The sequence below is a fragment of the Globicephala melas genome, chromosome 14, assembly GCF_963455315.2.
Source record: "Globicephala melas chromosome 14, mGloMel1.2, whole genome shotgun sequence".
NCBI classification, from domain to species: domain Eukaryota; kingdom Metazoa; phylum Chordata; class Mammalia; order Artiodactyla; family Delphinidae; genus Globicephala; species Globicephala melas.
Genome location: NC_083327.1, coordinates 85,183,843 through 85,210,980, shown reverse-complemented (window position 1 = coordinate 85,210,980; position 27,138 = coordinate 85,183,843). Strand labels below are relative to the sequence as shown.

At 38.7% G+C, this 27,138-nt stretch overlaps 1 protein-coding gene across 4 annotated transcripts in view; it reads left to right on the top strand.

Annotated features, from left to right (window-relative positions):
* Positions 1-27,138, top strand: part of PDE10A (phosphodiesterase 10A) — a 584,018-nt gene that overhangs the window by 352,793 nt on the left and 204,087 nt on the right. The gene's annotated exons all lie outside the window — the stretch shown is intronic.

The following is a 27,138-nucleotide window of genomic DNA, read 5'->3' as shown; positions in this document are numbered from 1 at the left end:
CAACAGAATTTTGTATGTTGATTTTGTACCTTGAAACTTTACTGCATTAATTTATTATCTCTAATAGTTTTTTGGTGGAGTCTTTAGGGTTGTCTATATATAAACATGTCATCTGCAGATAGTGACAGTTTTACTCCTTCCTTTCTAATTTGGATACCTTTTATTTCTTTTTCTTGCCTAATTGCTCTGGTTAGGACTTCTAATACTGTGTTTAATAAGAGTGGCAAGTGGGCCTCCTTGTCTCGTTCCTGACTTTAGAGGAATAGCTTTCAGTTTTTCATCATTGAGTATGATGTTAGCTGTGGGTCTATCACATATGACCTTTGTACATTCCTTCTATACCCACTTTATTGAGAATTTTTTTAAAAAATCATAAATGGGTGTTGAATCTTGTCAGATGCTTTTTCTGCATCGATTGAGATGATTGTATAGTTCTTAGCCTTCATTTCGTTAATGTGATGTATCATGTTGATTGGCTTGTGGATGTCGAACCATCCTTTCATCCCTGGCATAAATCCTGCTGATCTTGGCGTATGATCACTTTAAAGTATTGGTCTATCTGATTTGTTGAGGATTTTTGCGTCTATATTCATCAGAGATACTGATCTTTAATTTTCTTTTTTTGCATTGTCCTTGTCTGATTTTGGTGTCAGGGTGATGTTGGCCTTGTAAAATGAGTTAGGAAACGTTCCCTCCTCTTTAATTTCTTGGAAGAGTTTGAGAAGGGCAAGTATTAAATCTTCTTTGATTTAATGTTTGGTAGAATTCACCTGTGAAGCCATCTGGTCGTGGACATTTTTGTTTTGGGGAGCTTTTTGATTACTGTTTCAATCTCTGTACTAGTGATTAGTCTGTTTAGAGTTTCTCTGTCTTCATAATTCAGTCATGGGAGGCTGTACGATTCTAAGAATTTGTCCATATCTTCTGGGTTGTACAATTTGTTGGCGTATGGTGGTTCATAAGATTTTCTTATAATCCTTTGTATTTCTGTAGTATCTGTTGTTAGTTCTCCTCTTTCATTTTTGATTTTATTTAGTAGAGCCTTCTCACTTAGTGAGCCTAGCTAAAACTTTGTTAATTTTATCTTTTCAAAGAACCCAGTTCTTAGTTTTTTTTATTCGTTTTCCCTGTTGTCTTTATAGTCTCTATTTCACTTATTTACATTCTGATATTTATTATTTCCTTCCTTCTACTAACTTTGGGCTTCACTTCTTCTTTTTCTGGTTCCTTTAGGTGTAAGGTTAGATTGTTTATTTGAGATTTTTCTTGTTTCTTGAAATAGGCTTGTATTGCTATAAATTTCCCTCTTAGTATCACTTTTGCTAATTAGAACATTTTAAACTATATATATATATATATATATATATATATACACACTATATATAAAAGAACATTTTAAACTATATATGAATATGAAATGATTTGAATTAACACTGATTATGTTGCAATGAGTGTTTATTATGCTAGTATGGCATTTTGTCTACTTATATTTTGAAATATTTGATATTTTTGTTATGAACACATAATACAATCTTTTAAATGAAAAACATTGCCGAATGACTGGGTCAGCTTTGTGGATTAAGTTCTTTTCTTTCTTCTGGCAAATAGCATAAAATCCATTGAAGGCAATCTCAGGTAGGTTATATTCTTAATTTATGTCATGCTAATATATATTCAGCTGCCACTTAACGATTTTTGATCTTTCGAAGAGCCATTTAAGCTCTTTGTTTGCATGTCCCAAGTGTGAGGTGAACTTGACATTGCATTTTGACCAGGATCGAGGAGCAGGGCAGGACTAGGTGAGTAATACTTATAACGGTTCAAATTTCTGGGAACCCATTCCATGCTGCCGCTATTGGAAAACCTGGTCTTTGAATAAAAGGCAGCAGCCAGAACTGACAGGTTTACTGTGGTAGAGTAGAGCAAAGAAAAATAAAAAAATAAACAAATAACTTCTATATTGACACCAACTACAGTTGCACCAGTTGTATTTCTCTTTTTTTTTAATGTTTTATTTATTTATTTCCTTTATTTTTTTGGCTGCATTAGGTCTTAGTTGTGGCACGCGGGATCTTTATTGAGGCACGCGGGATTTTTCACTGTGGCGCACAGGCTCCTCGTTGTGGTGTGCAGTCTTCTCTCTAGTCGTGGCATGCAGGTTTTCTCTCTCTGGTTGTGGTGTGCGGGCTCCAGGGCATGTGGGCTCTGTGGTTTGAGGCACGCAGGCTCTCTTGTTGAGGTGTGCGAGTTCAGTTAGTTGCGGTGCGCGGGCTTAGTTGCCCCGTGGCGTATGGGATCTTAGTTCCCTGACCAGGGATCAAACCCACATCCTCTGCATTGGAAGGTGGATTCTTTACCTTTGGACCACCAGGGAAGGCCCTGCACCAGTTGTATTTCAAGTACAAAACTTAAACTTCATCCCAGGTTCTGCCTTCAAAGAATAACAAACAAAGGTTGACTGAAAATACTTGTCAGGGAAAATGCTTGAAATCTATTCAGCTGTTTTGGGGGTTATGAAAGAAAAACCTCCTTTTTGTTGGCTGTCAGGACTCACAGACAGGAAGGTTGCAATGTGATTCCCTTTTTGACCATGCTATCTAATTTACAGTGAATTATGCACAGTTAAAACCTTTCCCCTTTCACTCCACCCTCTGCTCTTACTTCTCTTCCCAATGAAAATACCTCTTTTGTTGCTTTACTGCTTTTGTAATCCAGATGACTAATAAGATTCAATGGGAAAGTATCCAGGAAAAACAACTCTGTCTCATCTTCTTACTTAGTTTGGTGTAAACAATTTGTTAATTGAAGGGAAATAACTCTACAAATTTATAATTTCATCCTGATTGTTGTAATTTTGAGTTAAATGTCTACACTATTTAAAATTACATTTCTTTAACTTAAGTCATTTTTCAGCATCTGTCCAAACACTGAAATGTATGCATTAAAAGAAGAAAAAAGGGCTTCCCTGGTGGCACAGTGGTTGAGAGTCCGCCTGCCGATGCAGGGGACGCGGGTTCATGCCCCGGTCCGGGAAGATCCCACATGCCACGGAGTGGCTGGGCCCGTGAGCCATGGCCGCTGAGCCTGCGCGTCCGGAGCCTGTGCTCTGCAACGGGAGAGGCCACAACAGTGAGAGGCCCATGTACCGCAAAAAAAAAAAAAAAAAAAAAAAGAAGAGAAAAAAAAGGCTGCAGTATTGCAACTGGTGCATCGTAAGCCCTCAAAAGGTGTTTGGGTAAATATTAAAAGCATAGAAAACTCTATATGTTTGACATATGTTTGCATTATAGTTCAGTTTAATTCAAGAAGTATTTCTGCCCTTGGAATTAAGAGTGTGACTCTGGAGGCAGACCCCTGGATTTTAACCCCAGCTTTGCCACTGACTCGCTGTGTGACCAGCTCTTCAGCCTTCCTCTGCTTCCGTTTCCCCTGCTTCTGTTTTCTCATCTGTAAAATGGAGGGAATAGCAATTCTCATCTGAAAGAATTGTTGTGAAGAATAAATGAGTTAATATGTGTAAAACAATACAGTGCTTAGTCCATGGTTAATACTTAATAAATGTCAGCCATTATCATTATGATGACTACTTTCCTGTAAATCACTATTACCTGACTCTTAATTAGTAAACTTGCGGGAAAAAAAGCCCAATCCAAGATTTTCTTAAAATAAATACTGGTGTTATTTTATATGAAAACCAATCATTAAAGATTATTTAGTCATTATTCTTCTACTGAACCTCTTCTAGTCTTTATAAACATCCCTGAAACATATTCACTAATAATCCAAAAATTTATCTTATCCTCAGATATATACAACTGAAAATCCAAATTCTTCAATTAACTTTCAGAAGAAACTTTATACTTTTTTATTTTTGTCTTAAAAAAAGAAATAATACAGTATGCATATTTAAGCTAAACATTTTGCCTCTTGAAGTGTTTTTCTTTAACTTAACACTCTTTAAATTTTCTTTAAATTAAACTTAACACTTTTTAATTTTAAATAAAACTCAAAATTTTTAATTTACTGTATGGATGGACGTTTTGAAAACCTATTCCCTCAATTTCTAGTTTGTTATTGAACTTTCAAGTCATACCACATTGCATATAAGTTAGTTAGCCTGAGCATATAGTCTAAGACTTTCTTTTTCCAAATTCACAGTTTTTCTCATCCATCCACTTGGCTTTCCATCGGTCCATTCATCCATCCATCCATTCTCCATCCATCCAGTAAGAAAAATTTTCTGTGTTCGGCACTTTTGTGTGTCTGTGGATAAATGTAATTAGTTTAGAACATGAGAATAAAATGAACACCCATGCAGTAACAAACCACTGTAAGAAATACTAACTCGATTTTTAAAGTTAAAAGGTTGTAATGTTCACTTTTTACAGTTTTTGATTGTCTGTTTTACTTACACCTAAGATAAGGAAATAAAACATTTTTCTTAATTATAAACCAATGTATTTAATTAATTTATTTATAGTTATATACTTTTATAGTCTTTTCTTTTTTAAAACAAATTATTTTTATACAATTTTTAATTAATTTTTCTTGGAGTATAGTTGCTTTACAATGTTATGTTACTTTCTACTGTACAGCAAAGTGAATCAGCTATACGTATACATATATTCCATCTTTTTTTGATATCCTTCCCATTTAGGTCACCAGAGAGCACTGAGTAAAGTCCCCTGAGCTATACAGTAGGTTCTCACTAGTTATCTATTTTATACATAGTATCAATAGTGTGTATATGTCAATCCCAATCTCCCAGTTCCTCCCATCCCCCTTCCCCCTTGGTGTCCATACATTTGTTCTCTGTGTCTGTCTCTATTTCTGCTTTGCAAGTGAGATCGCCTATACCATTTTTCTAGATTCCACATATATACGTTAATCTATGATATTTGGTTTTTTCTTTCTGACTTACTTCATGTTGTATGAGTCTATAGGTCCATCCATGTCTGTACAAATGACCCAGTTCTGTTCCTTTTTATGGCTAATATTCCATTGTATATATATATATATACCACATCTTCTTTATCCATTCCTCTGTCGATGGACATTTAGGTTGCTTCCATGTCCTGGCTATTGTAAATAGTGCTGCAGTGAACACTGGGGTGCATGTGTCTTTTTGAATTATGGTTTTCTCAGGGTATATGCCCAGTAGTGGGATTGCTGAGTCGTATGGTAGTTCTATTTTTAGTTTTTTAAGGAACCTCCATACTGTTCTCCATAGTGGCTGTATCAATATACATTCCCACCAACAGTGCAAGAGTGTTCCCTTTTCTCCACACCCTCTCCAGGATTTATTGTTTGTAGATTTTTTGATGATGGCCATTCTGATGGGTGTGAGGTGATACCTCATTGTAGTTTTGATTTGAATTTCCCTAATAATTAGTGACATTGATCAGCTTTTCATGTGTTTGTTGGCCATCTGTATGTCTTCTTTGGAGAAATGTCTGTTTAGGTCTTCCACCTATTTTTTGATTGGGTTGTTTTTTTTTTTGATATTGTGCTGCATGAACTGTTTGTATATCTTAGACATTAATCCTCTGTCAGTTGCTTCATTTGCAAATATTTTCTCCCATTCTGAGGGTTGTCTTATTGTCTTGTTTATGGTTCTTTGCTGTGCAAAAGCTTTTAAGTTTCATTAGGTCCCATTTGTTTATTTTTGTTTTTATTCTCATTACTCTAGGAGGTGGGTCAAAAAGGACCTTGCTGCAATTTATGTCAAAGAGTGTTCTGCCTATGTTTTCCTGTAAGAGTTTTATAGTGTCTGGCCTTACATTCAGGACTTTAGTTCATTTTGAGTTTATTTTTGTGTATGGTGTTAGGGAGTGTTCTAATTTCATTCTTTTATATGTAGCTGTCCTGTTTTCCCAGCACCACTTATTGAAGAGGCTGTCTTTTCTCTATTGTGTATTCTTGCCTCCTTTTTCATAGATTGGGTGATCATAGGTGCGTGGGTTTATCTCTGGGATTTCTATCCTGTTCCGTTGATCTCTATTTCTGTTTTTATGCCAGTACCATACTGTCTTGATTACTGTAGCTTTGTAGTATATTCTGAAGTCAGGGAGCCTGATTCCTTCAGTTCCGTTTTTCTTAAGATTGCTTTGTGGTGGTGGGAAGTCTTTGTTGTTTCAGGGTTAGTGGAAGCCTAAGCATATTAGAAATTGATAGAAGGGGATAAAGAGAGTTTGAAGACAGGAGATGTAGAAGGGAGATACTTGAGTGAGCAAAGCAAAGAAGTAATGAAGAACCAAGAGGGGTACCTAGCTGAGTTAAGAACAGAAGGTAGAGAGAAATGTTGAATAGGAAAAGTGAAGGATGCTCTCAGGAGGAAGAAAAAAAGGTCAAGTCACATGTCAGGGAGATAATTATGTGTCTGGATGTTAAGAGTAATGTAGCAGTCTTGGTTCAGCTGCTTTGGGATCAAGATAGGGAGTCATCTTGGGGGAAATACAAAGTATTGGCATGACTGTGCATTTTTCTCTAAACAATTAGAAATACCAGTGAAAGGAATTGGATGGTGGGTTTGCCTAGTGTTGGGGATATGCAAGGGATTCTGTGGTGGTAGTTAAGCCATCATTGCAGTAATTGGCAAAGGTTTCCAGACTCAGTAGTGAGACAAAATTAATTCTAATGGCAGAGAAACCAGGTGAACAGGAGCCAAAGTGTACAGTTGAGGGCAAAGACCAGGCTCAACAGGAATGAAAGAACAAGGCATAAGGATAGGAAAAGGTGGATCAGTCTGCTAGGGCTGCTATAACAGATTACTGTAGACTGTGTGGCTTAAACCGCAGACATTTATTTCTCACTGTTCTGGAGGCTGAGAAGTCCAAGATCCAGGTGCTGGCTTGTTCAGTTCCTGGTGAGAGCTCTTTTCCTGGCTTGCAGATGGCCCTCTTCTTGCTGCATCCTCACAGCAAGAGAGACTTGGCATCTCTTAAGGACACTAATCCCGTCAGGAGGGCCCCACTCCCATAACCTAATTACTTCCCAAAGGCTCCAGCTCCAAATACCATCACACTGGGGGTTTAAACTTCAGTGTAGAATTTTGCGGGGTTACAGTTCAGTCTGTAACAGAAGGTGTGGTCAGACAGGAATTTTGTCATGGGGGAGCGAGAACAACTTTTCAATCCATGATTTATGACCTCCAACCCATATAGAGGAGTATTTGGGTGCAAATTAATTATTTATTCTAATTTAACCAGTAAGCTTGAAGGAATAATAAGCAGTGGGTTTACTGTAATTTTATGTCTATAGTTTTATTAGCTGTATAACCCGGATGACAACGTAGTTTGTGATGTGTAGTATTTTGAGATATAAATCATCATGTAAAGGTACTATCATTTTTTTATAGAGAACCATTTAACATATAAGCCGAGTTGAGAATAGTAAATAAAAATTTGTTTTGGACATTCAAAATATAAGTGTTTATTACATTGACAGAATTAATTTTTACTTAGCAAGTATGATCTTTCCCAAATATTTAAAATTTGTTTTAAAGTGATTTTAAAATAAATTACAGTTTTTTAAAAAATTAATTTTTAGGTAGTTTTTATAAGTCAGTTTATCTCTGCAGGAGACTCTCAGTCCTGGTTTGAGTGACGTGACTGAGCTGCACCCGGGTGGTTGAGTGTATCTCTCTGCCTCTCAGATCTTGTGTTTAAGAGTTGCGAACATTGGCGAACACTTGAAAACAGTTTAAATCTCAGTCCCAACCCCCAAATGACTGTTTTAATGGAACTAGTATAAGAGTTACATGTACATTTTCTAACAAATTGCTTTTTCTTTAACTCTTCTAAGTGGAATATAACAGAATCATTCTTCTGGAACTGTAACTTTGACATACATTTGGGTAAGTAGGAGGAGAGGTGGTCGTCATATAGCTAGAGAGCCTTTTTAAAAGAACTCTCTTTCTCTTAAGGTTGAGTTTGAGGGCAGAAACTTTCATTATAACTAACGTATCACGTTGGACTGTTTTTTTGGTTGTTGTTAATAAGTGGCTAAAACCTGCTTAGCTCACAACTGTAACCTATACCCTCACAGTTATACACCTTCCTTCCCCCCAGGTTCGCACAGTAACGGTGGAAGTGCCAGACACTGTAAACTGATAAGATAAGCAGCACATGGTCCACTGCCATGAGCCAGGGGTCCCTGCTGGGCTGGCTGACGCACACAGCCCTCCCCTGATGTCAGACAGCTGATAAGTAGCGCCTTGGCTCCTTTCCCGCATTTTGTGCCAGAGGGAGAAAAGGCTCTTTGTCTGAAAAATCAGCTCTATTGAAGTTTTTTTTTTTTTTTTTTTTTAACATGTTATTGCTTTGCTTGACTGTAGGCCAGATTCCTGTCTGTTTAAACCATTTAATATGATTTCTGAGTTGTTTGGCAGAAATGTTGGTCAGCAAAAATATGTTTAACTCATTATGCATGATTTCTGTGATATATTTGTTACCACTTACAAGGCGTCGCATTTGTTTTTGTATTTTTTTGTGGAAAAATGAGTGTGGCAAATTAGATGATACCTGGGTATCACTCCAGGTATCTTAATAAATCTATGAGGAGGGGGAAAAAAAACAAGTATTGACTAGGATCAATTCAGCAGCCCTTAACATCTGACAGGCCATTCGTCTCAACACACTTATTGGTGTTTATACTGAAATAGGAGAAATCTTAGTTTCATGGGATTGAACCGTTAAAACTGGTGATAATCTACTGGTGTGTACACCAAACATATTCTCTCTCCTGATTAAAAACATCCAGATATCAGACCACACTCTCGAGCCAAATTATCATCACAGTGATAAGGTCTGAGCTTTATATTATCCGGTAAAATGTCTGCTTGACTATATTAATGGCTTATTATGAAATCCTTGAGAATAAAGAGAGCTTCAAATCTATAATTTTATGACTGCCTTGTTAAAAAGGGGAGCCCAAGGTGCTTACAGCAAATTGAACGGATGGTCTGCAAACCTAAACATCCTGGCACATTTTATATCAAAATTATTAATTATTAATTCAGAGATCAGCTCAGGTTAGTGAAATTCAGATTTTTCATTATCATCTAGATTTTCTATTTCAGAATACACGCTTTTGAATAAAGTTAGCATGAGAACTCTAGATTACATTGGTAAGCATGTACATCCAATTGGAATAATGGAGAAGGGTAAAATATGTTGAAAATGAAGAAGCTGTGAAGAATGACTGTTTAATGTCTATGTTTTTGTCACTCAGGAAGGTGAAAAAAAGTGCTTTGGGAATGTATAAATGCCACTGAATTCCTAAAGTTTTATTTTGAAGCTGTGATATTCTACTGCGGCCACTTTTCTGATGACATAGTGTTGTGTCTTCTGCTAATTAATACATAAACTAATGTTTTATATGTATGTGCTAGCAGTAGCTAACAATTTCTGAGCACAATTTTAAAACATTTTCATCTCATATCCTCCCTTAATCCTTAAAACAATCCTATGAGGTATAGATACTATTTTTGTCTCCATTTTACAGATGAGGAAATTGAGGCACAAAAAGGCTAAATAACTTGTCAGTAACTCAATAAGTGGGAGAGCTCAGAGAAGGACACTGATAGTCTTTCTTTAACACACAGATTAAATGGTGTCACAGTGACCAGAAAAATAATGCACCTTTTCTTTGGCTGCCAACTTAACTATCATTATAAGTGATTAAGTATTGAGGAAGGGAACTGGAGCTTTAGAGATAATAGGTGACATTTATGAAACTTTCAAGAAAACAGATATGTTTGCATTGGGTTGACCAAAAAATTCATTCAGGTTTTTCCACAAGATGTTACAGAAAAACCCGAACGAACTTTGGGCCAACCCAATATTTAAATTTTTCTCTAATATAAATGAACACAGTTCTCTTACTTCTGTGCAGCAAGTTTAAATTAGTGTGCAGAACTTAGATGTTTATATTCCTAATTGTGGCATTTCTTAGTCACCAGGGAGAAACTGGGTCATTAATTATTATTATTACTTTTTAATTTCTTAAATTATTTTTTAATCATTCTTTAAATTGAAGTATAGTTAATTTACAATGTTGTGTTAGTTTCAGGTGTACAGCAAAGTGATTCAATTTTACATATACATGTATCCACTCTTTTTTAGATTCGTTTCCCATAAAAGATTGTGACTTACTTCACTTAGTGTGATAATGTTTAGGTCCATCCATGTTGCTGCAAATGGCATTCTTTCTGTCTTTTTTTATGGCTAATATTCCATCGTGTGTGTGTGTGTGTCTGTGTGTGTGTGCGCGCGTACATGCACACATATATACCACATCTTCTTTATCTGTTCATCTGTTGATGGACACTTAGGTTGTTGTAAATAGTGCTTCTATGAACATTGGGGTGCATGTATCTTTTCTAATTAAAGTTTTCTCAGGGTATATGCCCAGGACTGGGATTGCAGGATCATATGGTAGCTCTGTTTTTAGTTTTGAAGGAACCTCCATACTGTTCTCCATAGTGGCTGTCTCAATTTACATTCCCACCAACAGTGCAGGAGGGTTCCTTTTTCTCCACATCCTCTCCAGCATTTATTTATTTATTATTGTTTTTTTTTGCGGTACGCGGGCCTCTCACTGTTGTGGCCTCTCCTGTTGCAGAGCACAGGCTCTGGACGTGCAGGCTCAGCGGCCATGGCTCACGGGCCTAGCCACTCCGCGGCATGTGGGATCTTCCCGGAAAGGGGCACGAACCCATGTCCCCTGCATCGGCAGGCGAACTCTCAACCACTGCGCCACCAGGGAAGCCCTCCAGCATTTATTATTTGTAGACTTTTTAATGATAGCCATTCTTACTGGTGTGAGGTGATAGCTCATTGTAGTTTTGATTTGCATTTCTCTAATTATTAGCAGTATTAAGCATCTTTCCATGTGCCTGTTGGCCATCTGCATGTCTTCTTTGGAGAAATGTCTGTTTAGATCTTCTGCCCATTTTTTGATTGGGTTGCTTGTTTATATATATATATATATATATAATATATATATATAATATGTATATAAATATATATTTATATATATGTGTGTATATATACATATATATGTATATATATATATATTAAGCTGTATGAGCAGTTTGTATATTTTGGAAATTAATCCCTTGTCAGTAGCATCATTTGCAAATAGTTTCTCCCAGTCTGTAGGTTGTCTTTTCATTTTGTTTATGGTTTCCTTTGCTGTGCAAAAGCTTTTACGCTTCATTAGGTCCCATTTGTTTATTTTTGTTTTTATTTCCTTTACACTAGGAGACAAATCCAAAAAAATGTTGCTGCGATTTATGTCAAAGGGTGTTCCGCCTATGTTTTCCTCTAGGAGTTTTACAGTGTCCAGTCTTACATTTAGGTTTTTAACCCTTTTTGAGTTAATTTTTATATATCGTGTTAGAGAATGTTCTAATTTTCTTTATTTTACATGGAGCTGTCCAGTTTTCCCAGCACCACTTATTGAAGAGATTGTTTTTCTCCATTGTGTATTCTTGCCTCCTTTGTTGTGGATTAATTGACCATAGGTGTGTGGGTTTATCTCTGGGCTGTCTATCCCATTACATTGATCTATAAGTCTGTATTCGTGCCAGTACCATACTGTTTTGATTACTGTAGCTTTTTAGTGTAGTCTGAAGTCAGGGAGCATGATTCCTTCAACTTTGTTTTGGCCTTACTTTCCCTCAGAGATAACATTATCCACAGCAGTGATATTGACTCTTAAACATAGGAAGTTTTTAATATCTCAGTGCCAATTATAAATAGTGTGTGATTTCTTGTTCCATTCTATTGGCAGGACTTGATTCCTTAGATTTCCCAACATAATTTCATGGCATGTGCTGTTTCAGTATATTCATATTTATCAGCAAAAAGCTAGTAGAATAAACAAAGAAGGTAACCTGCTTGCTAGGTGGGCAAGGCAGAGGGCTTAGTTCCCACAGACTCAGGTTGTTAGCTTGATGGCTAACAAACAGCCTGGGTCATGACATGCACAGCTTTTCCTGCCCTGGTGGATTCAGTGTCATATGGGTATGTTTTAGATGGGATCAAAATAATGAAATTACTAGAAGTAAAGGGAACATCGCATTATGATAGTGATTTCATTCATTTATTCCTTCAATTCTAAGACATTTATCAAATGGCTACGATGTGAAAATGAGTTGAATCTCTTTATTTGTGGATTCTGCATTTGCAAATTTGCCTACTCACTAAAATTTATTTGTAGCTCCAAAATCAGTACTCACAGTGCTTTCATGTTACTCATGGGCATGTGTACACATAGAGCAGTGGAAAATATGAGTCATCCTACACACACGTTCCCAGCTGAGGTCAAACAGTGCCATACTCTACCTTACTGTTTCAGCTCTCACCCTGTAAACAAAAGTCCTTTCCGTGGTATATTTAGTGCCACGTCTTCCCCATTTTTGTGCTTTTTATTGGTGACTTCACTGTTAAAAATGGCTTCCGACTAGAGCACTGAAGTGCTGTTTAGGCTTCTTAGGCACAAGCCGGCTGTGATGGGCCTTATTATGGAGAAAATACAGGTGTCAGATAAGCTTCATTCAGGAATGAGTTACAGTGCTGTTGGCTGTAAGTTCAATGTTAAGTAATCAACAGTATATGCTAAATGAGGTATACTTATTATATATTTAAGGTATCTTTAAATAGAAACACACATAAAACAAGGCTATATATTGATCGGTTGGTGAAAATGTTGTGACAGAAGTTTATAGGAACCAAACCCTCTCTTTCTCCAAGGGCAGTGTCTCAGTATTCACTAATTTAGTGTTTGCTTTGGATTTATAGAATATAACTACTGCTACTAACAAGAGTCAACAGTAGTTACAGGCTCTGGGAATAAGAAGATAAATAAGTTATGGTTTCTATCTTCAAAGATCATGCTAATGGTGGAGAGGGTCTTAAGTTAAAGTTTAGAAAATTGATGTACCGAAGATCCCATATAGCATTGGTCTTTTCAGCAAAGACTTTGAAGACTTTTGGGGGATGGGATGCTAGTTTATTAACTTTATTAAAGGGAATTGAGTTATTCCTGTTTTAAAATGAAGTAGTACTTGAGTATATTGGTTTTGACTTGGAAAACATTTATCTTAAAATATAATTTTTTGATATTAAATAATGAATAATAAATAATGAATTAATAAAGTAAAATAATGAATTGCTGTAATTTCAAATATGTATTGTTTGCAAGTGTATAGTAAATCACATTATTATATGCATTGTGTTAGTTCTTAGTCAGAACTCTCCCATTTATCTTGATTGTTCTAGTGAATGCAACTAAATTTAAGCATTAGGAAGACTGTAGTTATGCATTTGCCTGGCTCAGATATCAGATCAGATTAATAGTCTTTTTTTGCATGTTTATTATTGGACACAATATTTATGCATTTATTAGAAAGATTCATTCTGCCTTTAAAAACAGTTTTAGAAATAAGATTGTCAGAAAGGAGAATGTATTGGTTTGCGAGGGCTGCCATAAGGACATCAGTCACATTGGATTCTCCATCTGTCCTTCTACATTTTATTACTTCCCATTGTTTTTCAGCATGTAAAATGCAGGTCTGAGTTAGTGACTGTCCATTTTATTTCTTGAGCCAAACTGCCTCTGAGAATACTCTCCCGGTGGTACTCCTCTCTGCTCTATTTAACATTAATTCTGTAAGGAAATGTGGGCCAAAAAATATGAAACCAATACAATTACACTCCAATAAAGATTACACTCCAATAAAGATGTTAAGAAAAACAAATAGATAACAAGCAAGGAACTGCCGTATAGCACAGGGAACTCTACTCAGTACTCTGTAATGACCTATATGGGAAAAGAATCTAAGAAAGAGTGGATATATGTGTATGTATAACTGATTCTCTTTGCTGTACAGCAGAAACTAACACAACATTGTAAATCAACTGTACTCCAATAAAAATGAATTAAAAAAAAAAGACCAATAGTATCTCCAGGGACGAGTCAGCATCAGCAATAAAGATTGCCCACACATGAGTGCAGTTTAGTTCAGCCCTTAGAAGAAGACTACTTGCACTTGTGTTTCAAGTTTGTGCTTCCAGCTTGGCAAGTCCAAGTGTACTCTTTCTTTCATGGGGCACCACTATAGTAGGAAACAAGGTTTTGGTAAGAGACTGCAAATTTGCCTCCCTTTATGCAGATGTGTTCTTTTCCATAAAACAGTTATTAAGCATAAACCATATGCAGAGCGAGCCAACCTTTAACAGAGATTTGCAGATTTGATTTGGTATTTAAGGTAAACGTAGACGTTGAATTCTTTTGTAAAGCAAAGGAACCTTTTGTGAAGCACATAATAACTCATCCTTTTAGGAAATTTAGATGTTTTACACCCTGGATTTACTTAAGGTTGTGCATGATAGGTGTGTGTAGGTTTTCTAAAGATCCTTCACTCTGTAAGGTAAACCCAGATATTGTTTGACTGAAGGCATAAATCTGAAAAAGAAGGTGGGGCAAGGTAGCCTAGGTGATGTTACACAGTGCTGACGGTTTACTTTTTTTAAGAAAATGCAATGATCATAAAACTGCATAAGGCAGGTGTTATTACTTCTATCAGACAGAAGATAAAACTGAGGCCCAGGGAGATTAAATAATTTATCCAAAGTCACACAGTTAACCAATGTTAGAGCCACTTTTGGGGTCCATGTCTGCCTGACACCAAATCCTTACTTTTTCCCTAATCAATCATCGGTGTTTTATTTTTACTGCTCCTGGGAACAAAAGCCAGGACATGTCAGCTGGAACATAGAGCCAAGCTACTGTACAGAGCAGTGGCTCTGGGGGGCTGCAGGAGAGCATGGTGGGTTGAATGGTCCCTCCCCCCGACCCCCACAGAACCTGTGAACGTTACCTTATTTGGAAAAAGAGTCTTGCAGATGTAACTAAACTAAGGATCTCGAGATGTGTTCATCCTGGATTACTTGGATGGGCACTGAATCCAATGACAAGTGTCTTTACAGGAGAGACGGGGAGGGAGATCACACAGCCAAAGAGGAAGCGGGAGCCTGCCCAGGAGGCCTCAGGGCACAGTCACCTTCCCTTGTCCCTCGGCCAGAGTGAGGTCCGCCCGCCCCGCCCCGCCCCGCCCCGCCCCCAGAACTGTGAGAAAACGAATTTCTGTTGCTTTAAGTCGCCCGGTTTGGTTTGTGGTGACTTGTTATAGTAGCCACAGAAAACTAATGCAAAGAGTAATCTCTGATTCTGAAACACCCCTGAGATGGGTGTGAAAGCCTGGCTTGAGTCTCCACTCTGCTAATGGTCAGTCAGTCGTATATTCTTGGGCAGATTACTTAGCCTTGTTTCCGGTTTTGCATCATAAAAGGGGATGAGAATAAAAGCCCTAGCTCCCTCAAGCCTTTTGTTAGAATCACATGAGACAATGTACTAGGTGATCTATAAAGGTTTAAAGAAATTATGATGATGTACATCACTTTATAGAAATCAAAAGTGTTATTTGTCTTACATGTCAATCACTTAAAAATAGTAATGTCAAAATCAATTTTTAAGTAGGTTGGCAAAGTTGGAGCATGTCTTTTGAATACTAATACAGTCTAAGAACACTCTTGCAGGAGAAGAAAACACAATAAATTTACTTCTCTATGTGGAACCCAGGACAGAGGATGGCAACCGAATGGACTGTCAGTTAGTTTCTGCTGTGCATTTTAATAGCCTAAATTAAGGGAAAGAGATCTTGAATAAGCAGGAAAACAAAAAGTCCTCAGAGCAGTGCTGTCCAATAGAAATGTAATGCAAACCACATATGTAAGTTAAAATTTCCTAGTGGCCACTTAAAACACATGCACCCCAATGTTCATCGCAGCACCATTTACAATAGACAGGACATGGAAGCAACCTAAATGTCTATCAACAGAGGAATGGATAAAGATTTGGTACATACATACAGTGGAATATTACTCAGCCATAAAAAGGAATGAAATTGGGTCATTTGTAGAGACGTGGATGGACCTAGAGAGTGTCAGACAGAGAGAAATAAGTCAGACAGAGAAAAACAAATGTCGTATAATAACGCATATATATGTGGAATCTAGAAAAATGGTATAGGTGGTCTTAGTTGCAAAGCAGAAATAGAGACACAGATGTAGGGAACAAAACTGTATGGACACCAAGGGGAAAGGGGTGGGGTGGGAGGAAGTGGGAGACTGGGATTGACACATATACACTACTGATACTCTGTATAAAATGGACAACTGATGGGAACGCACTGTATAGCACAGGGAACTCACCCAGTGCACTGTGGTGACCTAAATGGGAGGGAAGTCCCAAAGGGAGGGGATAGCTCTGTGTGTACGTCTGATTCATTTTGTTGTGCAGTGGAGGCTAACACGACATTGTAAAGCAACCATACTCCAATAAAGATTAATTAAAACAAATTTCCTAGTGACCCCTTTAAAAAAGTAAACAGCTGAAATTAATTTTAATAACACATCTAATCTAACCCAGTAAGTCGTCCAGTTATTTAATATTTTTCAGTTACAGTCTCACTGTTGGCTTTGAAATCCATATATATTTTACACTTACAGCACATCTCCCTTTTGGAGAAGCAGCTTTTCAGGCGCTCAGTAGCCACACGTGGCTAATAGCTACTGTGTTGGACAAGCACAGCCCTATAGACTTTGTGACAGAAGAATGTGTTTCTAATTCTTACCCCAGAAAATGTCAAGTTTCTGGGGGTATAGGAGGCACTTGGTGAATGTTTGTTGAGTGATCTAATAAGCACCTGTGTATTCTTATAGAGCCTTTATTTTTTATCTTCAGAGGAAATTATACCTATTAATTACTTAGTTCTTTTACTAACCCTAACCGTTAATGAGCTCCTGTTATGTCGTAGGCATTCTACTTAGAGCAGAGGATCCAAAGGTAATAAGTTAGAGTGTCTTGACTTTCAGAGAGATTAGAATCTTGAGGTCAAAACAGATAAATCGATCATTAACAAGGTAAAGTGAAAGATGGAAGCTGATGTCGTAGAACTTTGGATTTGGATTTAGCAAGACTTGGATTTGGATCTTAGTTTTGGTACTTTTTAGCCTTGTGACCCCAGATTATTTATCTCTTGAACCCCCTCTATTCTTATTGAGAAAAGGCTGATAAATGCCAGGCACTTATTAGTAAGCCCTTAATAAATGATAATTTTTTAAAAAGTATTTTAAAAGTAACTTTCAAGCCAGCTAGTTTCCTGATCTGTTAAGGGTGTAGGGAGAGATTGGGGCAGGTTTCACTTAGGAGAGGCGCGGATGCTCGTGTGGAGATGGAAAGGCAGTGCTTGCAATGCGGTCAGCCACCTGAAGGCCTGAGGAGAACTAGTTAAAGACATGACAGTTTTTCTAAGTAGCTTTTAACCCCAGGCTGTATAGTTTTCATAGTTTTGTAAACCCGGGTTCGAATGTCATTTCTACCACTTGCTAGTTCGCAGTAATTTAACCTCTCTGAATTTTGGCTTCCTTGACTGAAAAATGAGGATAATCTTACCAAAGCCCTTACCGTGCCCCCTTCCTTAGGATACCCACCTTTCCGACTTCTTACAGACAGTAATTGAAAAACAGTTTAAAAATGGAATCACACAGTATTTACGCTTTTGTCTTTCGCTGCTTTTGTTCAGCGTTCTGTCTGTGCACTTCACCCACACTGTTGCACGCAGCTGTAACAAGTTCTTATTGTTATATGGTATTCCGTTGTGTGAATATACAGCTTTCTTTTCTATTCCGTTGACGAACGTTTTGGTCTTTCCAGGTTTGGGCTCTCAGAAAGAGTGCTTCCTTGAATATTCTAGTACTGTGTGTGGCTTTTTTTTTTTTTAATTTATTTTTCTTTTGCGGTACGCGGGCCTCTCACTGTTGTGGCCTCTCCCACTGCGGAGCACAGGCTCCGGACACGCAGGCTCAGCGGCCATGGCTCACGGGCCCAGCTGCTCTGCGGCACGTGGGATCTTCCCGGACCGGGGCACGAACCCGTGTCCCCTGAATCGGCAGGCGGACTCTCAACCACTGCGCCGCCAAGGAAGCCACCTGTGTGTGGCTTTGATGGTCAGAAGTATGCAGTGCTGTCAGGGGGGATTGCTGGGACATAGGAGTTGCATATGTTCAGTTTCACTAGATGCTGCCCAACACTTTTCCAGCGTGATCACGCCGATTTATCCTCCCGCCAGCAGCATATGGGAATGAGGGTGGAATTTTGACTTGCTCGTTTTGCCAGCGCTTACTCACTAAAGCTGGGATTGTTTTTTACCAGTGTGATTAGGATCCTGTCACTCCCATGCTTCAGTAAGCCCTTTAGTAGCTGTCTTTGCCTTCAGGACAAAACAGTTTATGGCTTACCAGGCCTGTTGTTATCTGACCCTGGCTTTGCTCTACACGTTTATCTCTAGAATCTTCTCTTGGCATTGTACTTCTCAGCCGGAGTTTGTTGCAATATCCCCCCCCCCCCCCCACCCGCCACCCTGCCACCCCACTCCCAAACACACACACTCATTTCCGGACTTTGACCCATGCTGTTCCCTTTGCCAGAAGGCCTTCCCTCTCCCCCTTGGCTAACCCTCGTTAGTCCTTCAGTGCCCAATTTAGATATCACCTCTGGTCCCCCTGTCAACGGACTTTTCATATGGATGTTTGTGACTCCCTCACTAAATTTGGAAATGACAAGCGAAAAAAAGCAAAAACAGAAACAAAACAGCAAAAAAAAAAAAAGGGAGACTGTACTATTGTTTGATTTCAAGACAGACCCACTGGGTTTTAATTCTGCCTTTGCCCTTTACTAATTAGACCTTGGACAAATATTTTATTCTGACTCTCAGTTTTCTGATGTGTGATATGGAGGAGAAAGAGGGGGAAGAGGAAGGGGAAAGAGGACAGAGTGGGGAAGGTGGGAGAGAGGGAGGACCGAGGGGAGGACGAGGTTTAGATGTTGGGAAGTTTGCAGTAGGGAAGAGCACTTAGAACCTGGCGCCTCGAAAGTGTTGCGTAAATGTTAACTATTATCATTTGCTAACACTGAAGTGCTTTTGCACTTTTACTCGCTGATACAGGCGGTTCCAGACCGTACAGTTTATTTTTTGAGATCATGATCTGCTCTGCTTCCTCTGGAGCTAGGGACCAGGTTCCAACACTGAGAATGTGGCTGCTGTCTTCAATACCACTGCCCAGCAAGGGAGTGGATGGGACAATGGCAAGTAGAAATGCACAAAGCCCTTCTGTTTTTAAGTTGCATTTTTCTGGATTTAATGTATTTTGGTTGCTGTAAACATCTGACTATTTTCCAAAATTCTGACAAAGTTGATTCTGACAGTTTTTGCTCTATGGAGGGTCAGGCCTTTTGAACTCCCTACTTTGCCATTTTTGTTAAGGTCACTCCATCTATAAAAAACTTACAGCTAATATTATACTTTATGATGAGAAAGTTGTTATTTTATAACTAAGATGAGGTACAAGGCAAGGATGTCCCGTTTTGCTGAAACCATGCACCTCATATTGGGACTTGAACCCACACAGCGGGGACTCGAACCTGGCTGAAACCCATGGTCTTCCAACTGAGATCACATACCTGGTTTGAGGACTTCATGAAGCTCAGGTTCTTGATGTCTAATTGCAGAAAGAATTCAGTGAGAGTCAAGGTGATACGTAAGAAGTGGATTTGTTTAGAGAGAAACACACTCCACAGACAGAGTGTGGGCCATCTCAGAAGGTGAGAGAGGCACCAAGGTATGGGGGTTGTCAGTTTATATAGGGCTGGGTAATTTCACAGGCTAATGAGGGGGAGGAGTATTCCCGCTATTTCTGGAAGGGGCGGGGATTTCCAGGAATTGGACCACCGCCCACTCTTTGATGCTTACTGTCGGCCTTGGAACTGTCATGGAGCCTGTGGCTGTGTCATTTAGCTTGCTGGTGTGTTACAGGGAGCGTATACTGGGGCTCAAGGTTTAGTGGAACGCAACTTGGACCCATTTGGTTCTAATCAGTTTATGTCATGTCCTCAGGCTGTGTCATTCTTTCAAAGGTTGTGCCCTGCCCCCTTCCCTCCTGTTTGATCACCACTCCTTTTCAACCTTGTACTGAAAGACCTAGTTAATGCAATAAGACAAGAAAAGGAAAACAAGGTATCCAGACTGGGAGGGAAAAAAATAAGTCTTTTTTCACAGATGTTGTGATTGTCAGTGTAGAAAATCTGAAAGAATCAACAACAAAAAAACTCCTGGAACTAATAAGCGATTATAGCAAGGCTTCAGGATATAAAGTTAATATGCAAAAGTTAGTTGCTTTCTTCCGTACCAGCCATGAACAAGTGGAAATTGAAATTAAAAACACAATACCATTTACATTAGCACCTCCAAAAATGGAATACTTAGATATCAACCTAAGAAGATGTACACAAAATGTATCTGAGGAAAACTGCAAAACTGAGTGAAATCAAAGGAGAACTAAATAAACAGGATATTCCATGTTCATACCTAACAAGACTCAATATTGGCAAGATGTCATTTCTTTCCAACTTTATCTATAGGTTCAGTGCAGTCCTAGTCAAAATTTCAGCAAGTTACTTTGTGGATATCGACAAACTGATTTTAAAGTTTACATGGTGTGGCAAAAGACTCGGAATAGCCAACACAAAATTGAAGGAGAAGAACAGAGTTGGAGGATTGTCATCAACTGACACCTTGACTTAACTATAAAAGTAGCGTAATCAAGAGCGTGAGGTACTGGTGAAAAAAATAGACAGATAGATCCGCGGAACAATACAGAGCCCAGAAATAGACTCACATAAATATAATCAACTCATATCTGACAAAGGAGCAAAGGCGATAAGTGGAGCAAAGATAGTCTGTTCAGCAGAGGGTGCTTGAACAATTGGACATCCACAAGCAGAAAAAGAAATCTATTCACAGACCATAAACCTTTCACCAAAAAGTAACTGAAACTGAACAGTAGACCTAAATGTGAAATGCAAAACTATAAAACTCCTAGAAGATAACATAGAAAAAGTCTAGATGACCTTGGATGTGGGCGATAATTTTCTAGCTACAGCCTCAAAGGCACAATCCATTAAAGAAAAATTGAGAAGGTGGGCGTCACTAAAACTAAACATTTTTGTTCTGTGAAAGACAATGTCAGGATAATGAGAAGGCAAGCTACAGACCGGTAGAAAATATTTGCAAAACACACATCTGATGCAGCACTATTATCCATAATATACAAAAAGCTTTTAAACCTCAACAGTAAGAAAACAAATAACCTGATGGCCAGCAACCTTAACAAGCACCTCACAAGAGGAGATATATATATATGGGTGGCAAATAAACATATGAAAAGATGTTCCAAATCATTTGTCGTCAGGAAAATACAAATGAAAACAACAGTGAGTTACCACTACACACCTATTAGAATAAGTAAAATCTAGGGCACTGACAATACCAACTGCTGGTGAAGATGTGGAGCGACGGGAGCTCTAGTTCACTGCTGCTGGGAATGCAAAGTGCTGCAGCTACTTTGGAAGACGGTTTGGTGACTTTTTACAAAATGAAACATCTTACCACACAGCCCAGCAGTTGTGTTCTTTTACCCAAATGAGTTGAAAACCTATGTCCACCCCAAAACTTACACATGTATGTTTATAGCAGGTTTATGTATAATTTTCAATCCTGGAAGCAACCAAGATGTCCTTTGGTAGGTGAATGGATACATAAACTGTGGTAAATCCACATAGTGGAGTATTATCCATTACCGGGAAGAAGTGAGCTACCAAGCCATGATGAGACATGGAGGAACGTTAAATGTATCTTACTAAGTAAAAGAAGCCCGTCTGGAAAGGTTAGATACTGTATGATTTTTAACTACATGACATTCTGGAAAAAGCAAAACTATGGAGACAGTAAAAAAAATCAGGGGTTGCCAGGGGTTGAGGTGGGGGAGGGATGAACAGGCTGAGCACGGTGGGGGGGATTGTTAGGGCAGTGGAAGTACTGTGTATGGTACAGTAATGGTGGACACATGTCATGTCACATTTGTCCAAACCCACGGAAAGTACACCGAGTGAAGCCTAATGTCAACTGTGGACTCTGGGTGATGCCAACGTGTCAGTGTAGGTTTATAGACTGTAACAAATGAACCACTCTGGTGGGGATGTTGGTAGTGGGGGAGATCACACGCACGTGGGGGGCAGGTGACATATAGGAAATCTTTGTACCTTCCTCTCAATTTTGCCGTGAAACCTAAAACTGTTCTAAGAAGTTGTCTTTAAAAATTGCGTTGAGTGTTTTGAGCTTATTCTCTTAGACTTGAATATATTGCAATAAGCGTCACTGTAATTATTTTCCCCTAAGCACTCATATTAGCCCAGGGATGTGAAAATGTACTATTTTTAAAGACACCCTTGACCCTGTTAAAAATATTTCCTCTGCAATTTTTTGGACTAAAAATTTGTAAGAACCTAGCAGCGTGTTATAGTGTCAGAGACAGGAAACGTCTTTTATCACCAATAACAGTTTGGAATTCAGCATGCCATTTGAAAGCCACTGAAAGATTTTAAAAGGGCCAGGGGGATTTTTTTTTTCTTTTTAATGAAAAAAAGCAGAGACTTAGAATTCTTTGGGAGAGATGGGATTGGGTTGGCCAAAACGTTCTTTCGGTTTTTTCCGTAAGACGGCTCTAGCAGCACTTAGTTGTCTTTAACTTCATTTGAAACAGTTTTGTTAGATTGTATGTGACAGCTGTCACATCAGCATGCATTTAAAAAAGACTTACCAAAATTGGTGAATTTTTGTGTAGCCATTTTAAAATTGAAGGTGGAAGAAAAAAAGCAACATTTTCGGCATATTATGCTTTATCATTCCAAGAACGGTAAAAATGCAACCAAAACGAGCTTTGTGCAGCATTTGGAGAAGGTGCTGTGACTGATCAAACGTGTCAAAAGTGGTTTGTGAAGTTTCGTGCTGGAGATTTCTCACTGGACGATGCTCCACAGTCGGGGAGACCAGTTGAAGTTGACAGTGATCAAATAGAGACATTAATTGAGAGCAATCAACTAACGTTGATTGTGGTATAACTACCACACGGGAGGTAGCCGACATACTCAAAATACCCAAATCAAGCGTTGGAAATCATTTGCACCAGCTTGGTTATGATGCTTTGATGTATGGGTTCCACCTAAATTAAGCGAAAAAAACCTTGACCGTATTTCCACATGCGATTCTCTACTTAAACGTAATGAAAACATTCCGTTCTTAAAACACCTTGTGACGGGCGATGAAAAGTGGATACTGTACAATAATGTGTAACAGAAGAGTTCATGGGGCAAGTGAAATGTAGCACCACCAACCACACCAAAGGCCGGTCTTCATCCTAAGAAGGTGATGTTGTGTATATGGTGGGATTGGAAGGGAGTCCTCTATAATGAGCTCCTTCCGGAAAACCAAACAAACAGTTCATTCCAACCAGTAGTACTGTTCCCAATTAGACCAACTGAAAGCAGCACTTGATGAAAAGCGTCCAGAATTAGTCAACAGAAAATGCATAATCTTCCATCAGGATAAAGCAAGACCCCATGTTTCTTTGATGACCAGGCAAAAACTGTTACAGCCTGGCTAGGAAGTTCTGATTCACCCGCCATTTTCACCAGACACTGCACCTTCAAATTTCCATTTATTTAGGTCTTTACAAACTTCTCTTAATGGAAAAAGTTTCAGTTCCCTGGAAGACTGTAAAAGGCACCTGGAACAGTTCTTTGCTAAAAAAGATAAAAAATTTCGGGAAGATGGAATTATGAAGTTGCCTGAAAAATGGCAGGAGGTAGTGGAACAAAGGGGTGAAGATGTTGTTCAAGAAAGTTCTTGGTGAACATGAAAAATGTGTCTTTTATTTTTACTTAAAAACCGAAGGCACTTTTTGGCCAACCCAGTATTACAGTAAGATGTGGGACATTCAGCTTTTACTGTTCTAGTGCACCTGTTTGGTCACGTAGCTTGGCCTTCCCCTTATTGGTGATCTCCCAAATTCCTTCCAGTTCTAAGACTTCAGTTTTATATTCCATGTTGATTCTTAGCAGTAATACTTTTATGTCTTATTGAGAAGTGGAATTATGCTAATAAAATATTCTCAGAATTTTTAAATATATTTTCCTTTTTAAAACTTGGAAATATCACATGGTTGGTTCTCCTGGGAACCAGCCCTCACCCTTGGGTGGAACCCAAAGGCCACCTTCCCTGAAGCCTTCTCAGGAACTGAGGACAAGAGACTGAATATTATTACATTGCTCTTATCACTCAGGAAATTCCAAGGGTTTTGGGAGCTATGAGCCAGGAACTGTGGATGAAGACCAAGTATATATTTTTTCTATAAATTGAAGTATAACACTCACTAAGTTTTTGGACTAGGCAAGGAGAAAAATCTGTCTATAGTAGGTCTGTCTAGCCCACATGGGTGTGGAACATGCCAGGGCAGGTGGCCACCGGTGATGTTTTCTACGATTACGTCTGAATGAGTTTGAGGAAAGATTTTTGAAATAAATTTATTTGAGAGATCTCTGTTTTTCAGGAAGATGTTCCTAGTCCAAACATTTTATTGTTGTTTGGTCAGGAGTGTGGAGGGATCTTGTCTGTCCTTGTTTGCCCTCTTGCGTCTATGTGCGCTTGGGGATGAGAAGCAGGCCCGCAGAGCCTTGGCGGCCTTGCCTCACTCAGCTGCCAGCTCTTCGTGTGGCCAGAGGCACAAACACCAGCCCTGTGCTGCTTCCTTCTCTCCACAGCCCTGCTCTGGAGAACAATCTTGGACGTCTCAGGAAACCTTTGCTCAAAAATCCACTATTTAACAGTCTTCACTGTAAATACTTGTTCTGAAGTATAGGGGTTTGAGTTGAGGATTTTTTGTTCTGGGATTTTGGGGGAGAAAAATTTCAGACCGAGGGTTTGGTGGCTAAGAGATTTTAAAATTTCTTCTGCAGAATCTCAAAGAATAGTCCCTTCCCTTTGAATGCTGTGTGTTTCTGGAGAGAAAGCTGGCCTATGTGGTTGAGGGGGAGGGAGAAGAGTGGGGGGAAGAGGACGGGAAGGTATAGATGTGTATGTTCCTTCATCTGTCTCATCATCACAACTACCGTTTCTTTGAGCCAAGTTTTATGTCTTTTCCATACGTCAATTTTAACTCTCATCAGAGCCATGAGATGGGTGTATAATTATTACTCATAGATCAGAAAACAGGTCAGAAAGCCTCCCTAACTTGCTAAGTCATTCTGCCTATTAGTGGCAGAAGCAAGAGTTTGAAATGATTTTTGTCTGATAAACATGCACATATATACCTTTTAAAGATATTTATGTATTTATGTATATATTTATATGTACACAGATATAAAATTAGTATACACTACTGGCATACTCATTTGAACTTTTTGGAATAAGAAAAGCACCTTCTGGCAAGCCCCCTTTTATTCTCCCCCATCCCCCGAAGTAAGGCATATTACCTTTCGTAAAAAACAGTATCACATTTTAACTGATGTATTTTGAATTATTGGCAACGGCTGCACCTTTAGTATTATATTTCCTGTGATAACAGACTTGCACTGATTTGTAAATAATAGCATTCATTTGCAAGGTGGTTTGCAAATGTAGACTATCTCCTCGATCTTGGGTTAGATTGAAGATAAACTGGCCCAACTGGGGAAGAGACCTTGGTCTGTTGTACAGTGGTACAGCTGAGAAATGAGAACTACATCATAATGGTATAATTTACTCAAAACATAGAGGACAGTGGTTTCATTATTTTATTATTATGTCTTTAATGTGGTCTGAATTGTGGTTTCTTACGAGGTTTCTACCCAAGTGTCAGAGGAAAGGTGAAAGCATACCTGCTTGGGCTCTGTGTCTGTAGTTTGGTTACTTCCTTACTTCCCCAACTCCCAACCCCAAATAGATGTTGGCACCCGGAATTCCTCATCTTTACCTTTTGTATCCCCACCCAGAACACCTTCTTCTGCCCCGCCGGAGACTCTTGTATCCTATTTTGAGAATCACAGACTTCTCCAGTTTCTAAATGTGAAACAAAACCAATTTGCCTGTTGAAGTTTGGGTTGAATTCTTTAGGCTTAAGCCTGCTTCTTATTATTAGTTCAAAGAAATGACGGATAATCAGCTTGTAAGGTGTTGTAGCTGAAATAGGGGAAAATCCATTCATTCAGCAAACATTTGAGCACCTCTCTTTTTACACACCACATACCGTTCCAGGTGTTGTATATAGAAGTGAGTCAAACCCACAAAATGTCTGTTCTCCTGAAGCGGAAGTTACAGTCGGGGTTGACGGAGAACAGATAATCCTGTAAATAATTCAGACAGTTTCCAGCAGCGTCAAGGGCTAGAAAGGATGTAAAAGCAGCTAGAGTATCGAGAATGACTGTGGAGTGTGGTGGGACCTGCCTCAGTGGGTAGGCAGGTCAGGCTGCTCTGAGAAGCACACTTGAGCGGAGACCTGAGAATTGGAAAGGAAGTTGTTAAATCTAGAGAAAGGGAGTGGAAGGAAAAGAGAGCAGAAAGCTCACAGGCCCTCAGGTGTGAACCGCCTGCCTGGACTTGGGTACCTGAAGAGCAGGGGGAGGGGTAGGTAAGCTGACCAATTTAACAGAGCTCGTATGAATACACTAGAATGAATAACTATGTAATAAGAAAATACGTTCTTATGCACTTTTTAGCCTCTTCAGATCTTAAAGGAAATGTTTGATGAATGTAGTGATCATAAATAAACTTTATAATTTCAAAACCGTCTGGACGATAAGAATTCGTACATGAATATATTATTGGTTCTTTGGTACAGAGATCCTGTTTAATTTCCTCCCAAGAGAGTTCTGCATACAGTTAAGTACTGAACCTTTCCTATAGAAAATATAGTTTTTTAGTTTCCTAGGCAACACACAAGGATCTACAGTATTATAGCGTACTGATTGAGAAGTGAACACTGTGGGATCAGGATAAACCACCTAGTAGCTATGTGACTTAACCTCTCTCTGCCTCAGTTTTCCTATCTGTAGAATGGGAATAAGTAGAAGCAGTTATGCCTGTAATGATTGCATAAAGTGCAGAGTACCATGCCTTCACATTGGAACAGTCAACAAAAG